The sequence below is a fragment of the Spea bombifrons genome, chromosome 3 (assembly GCF_027358695.1).
Source record: "Spea bombifrons isolate aSpeBom1 chromosome 3, aSpeBom1.2.pri, whole genome shotgun sequence".
Taxonomy (NCBI): domain Eukaryota; kingdom Metazoa; phylum Chordata; class Amphibia; order Anura; family Pelobatidae; genus Spea; species Spea bombifrons.
Window position 1 is genome coordinate 8,959,916 of NC_071089.1, and position 3,478 is coordinate 8,963,393.

Sequence of the window (3,478 nt, forward strand, 5' to 3'; positions counted from 1 at the left end):
GGTGCAGGTCTCCAGGCTCCGCCCCCCATATGCAGGGCACCCATTCCGGGCAGTTCGCTCGTCCCATCGTATCCATGGCAACCATTCCAGGAGGAACTCGGCGCCGATTGGCTGAAGGAGGGAACCCTAAATAGAGGCGAAGCGGGAAGCGGGGTGCTTCCCCTAGCCGGGGCTTCAACGGGGCACTCGAAGGGGATGTAACATTGAAGCACTCCCTCCAGCACGGCCCTCAGTGACTGGGAGTGGGCCTACTAACTGGCACTGGCAGGCTGGCAGCATTTGTTCGAAGCAAAACTACCATGGCTCATGTGAGGGTCATTGGGATTGTCGTAGCCGAGGAGGGCTGGCTGAGGGTCATTTAATTTGATGTGGGCAATAAATCTCCGTTATGGAGGTATAGAAATGTATAGTTTTGGTGGAAAGAAAATGAGTCCATCTGGTAAAGGTGATACTTTTTGTTGACTGGACTACATTAGATTGTAAGCCTTCAAGACCTCTTCCAGGGGTGGGCTGCACCACCATGGGGCACTTTTAGGCCAGCTGCAGCCAGTTAACTCAAGTGGGAGCTGTGGCATCCTCTGGGCGTCTACCCGGTGTGCCAGATAGCCGGCCCAGGCCTTCACCAGGTTACCCATAACATTATCGTCAGTAACATATAGTGAGGTGTCTTGTCAGGGCAACAAGGTGAGGGTTATGCTGGCCTATCTGAACTGAACACCTTTATGTAATCAGCAAAGGATGCCTGATGGGGGGGGGATATTTTAATTTACCTGAAAATCCTGAGATTAAAAAATATACTACATTCAGAATGTAAAAATTACTTATAAAAACCCTATATGTTTCCGAGAAACTGACAGGAATAACGCAGGAAGAGGAAGTAGTTTGGGTGACTCTGGTCCAGAGGTGGTCACTGATGATGATGGTGATCTACCTTCCGTGCGCATGCTCATGAGCAGTCTCCAAAAAAACTCTATCTAAAATAAATTGGTTACGACAAATATCTAGGACTGGACAAATATTCCAAGAATCTGACGAGCGCAGGTCTTTCATCTTTCCCTACAACGTGATCCATGTGATGCTCTTTATTGGGTCCACACAAATGCAATCAAATTGCATCGTAAAGTGGCCCTCGGATGAGACAGTATATTATTAAGATTTTATTAGTTAGTCCCTATGTGTCAAAAACACAAATGTTTTAAAATTTTTCATCATATTTTGTCTTTTTTTTTAATAGGAAATTAGATATGATAAATAAAATGGTGTTTGAAGAAAGCCCCCTTGTCCTGAAAAAAAATCTATAACTTGCGTGGTTTCACTAAATGGGAGAGGAGAAAATTACAGCTAAGCACGATCTCCGCAAAACCTTGGCCACAAAGGGTACAAAACATAAAAAACAGCCTGGTCCTTAAGGGGTTAAAGGACAATCTATAGTGAGAAAAAAAAACATTCTGCAAATACTAATAACAACATAATTGCAGTTAAACTTATCAATACTCAATACTATTTAACCATATCAAGGGGCAAAATGTAACACTTTTATGGGTCTTTATTATATAAATGAAAACCACGCTGTAACTGCACTTAAAGAGCATCACGAATCAGTATTATTACATTTCATGATTTACACAAACTGTGCATCAATATTAATTTAAACTATGAGGGTTTGGTTAAAATAAGACTGGTCATTTTGACATTTTTCCATTTATTCCACCACCATTCTCATCCAATGTTGGCAAAAAAAATCTGCTTTTAAAACACACCGCATTGGTGCTCTGGATTTGTTACCCGGCTAATGTGGAACTGAAGCAACAATCGCCACATACAGCAATGCCCGTGCAGAGTACAGAGTAGCACAGGTGACATTATTTTGTGGGGTTTTGTTTCAGTTTTAAAAACATTTGAGGTATTTTTTTCCTGAGTGAGTTTTACTAATTATTGTATCACAAGCTGGCAAACATAACACAGCATAAAATATTCATTAAAATGGTTAGTTGCCCACCTTTTCCAGTGACTTTTAGGTGGACCAATGAGAAAGACTTTGTCTGCCAAGATCATGCCAAGGGTGCAAACAAGCTCCATACTGAAGTCAGTTTTAAATGGATTGTGTGCCCTCCAAGCACTATTTGTTATGTCCTATTTACCCATTTTACAACGCTGCAAAAAACAATAAATAATAATAATTCGCTTCCTTGGCGTTCCTGTATGTACCGCTGTGTGAATCATTGCCAGTTGCATTATGAAGATCTCCCACTAGATGGCATACTTGGTCCATTTTAGATTCAATCCTTAGGAAATCACAATTTTTGGTTATTTATTTATTTTTTTCTCCTTCTTGCTTCTACAAATCTACAGTCATACTTTGTTTCTGGTAATAAAGGCTTTCACTATTTTAATACAGTGAATAAAAAACACTTGTCACTATATCAGAGTTGACAGGACTGTTTGCAGGAGGGTTCATAATATACATTATGAACATACCTGGCTAGCCGGAGCCCCCCGCTTGCAGGATGTGGGTGGGCAGTCCTGCTTCTTAATAATAAAAAGTGAAGAGCAGGAGTTACTGAAAATTTAACAGCCAACTCTCCCTTTAGTGAATAAACCCCATAGAGTTAAAGGTGGACTATAGGAATAAATATGACTCCCCACATCTTTCTGTATTTAGGGTGGAAGGAACAGGGATTTCCAAGCTCGTGTATAATGTTGTATAAACCTTTTTCACCATATAAATGCTAAACCCATGAAAGCAGATACATCAGTGTTAATTTTACCCATATTTTACCTGCCATCTACATATATTAAGTAATAAATAAGTAATACTTCCCAGAGCTGCCTTGGCTATACTCCTACATACACTATATGGACAAAAGTATTGGGACAGGTGACCATTACACCAACAGGGACTTTGATGACATCACATTCTAAATACATAGACATTAATTTGAAGTTGGTTCCCCCTTTGCAGCTATAACAGCTTCCACCCTGGGAAGGCTTTCTAAAAGATTGGGAGTGTTTCTGCTTTTTTTCTATTTTTCTGTTTTTGCCCATTCATCCAGTAGAGCATTTGTGTGGTGAAGCACTGATGTTGTACGAGACGCCCGGCTCGCAATCTCTGTTTCAGTTCATCCCAAAGGTGTTGGATGGGGTTGAGGTGAGGGCTCTGTGCGGCCGGTGAAGTCTTTCCACACCAAACATATCTAACCATGTCTTTGTGGACCTTTTCTTGTGCGCTGAGGCACAGTCATGCCGTGGCCTTCCCCAAACTGTTCTCATATAGTTGGAAGCATTGCATCGTCCAAAATGTCTTGGTATGTCCTCTTCAGTATACCTTTCTGCTTAAATTCTTCATTATAAACTGGCATCTTGCAAAAAAAAACTCCTTAAACTCCCTAAAAACCCAGTCCCTTGCAGATATAAGCACTTAACAAAAATCATAAGCATGTTCAGAGAAGATAATTTAATGTTGTTTTTTTCCACAGAT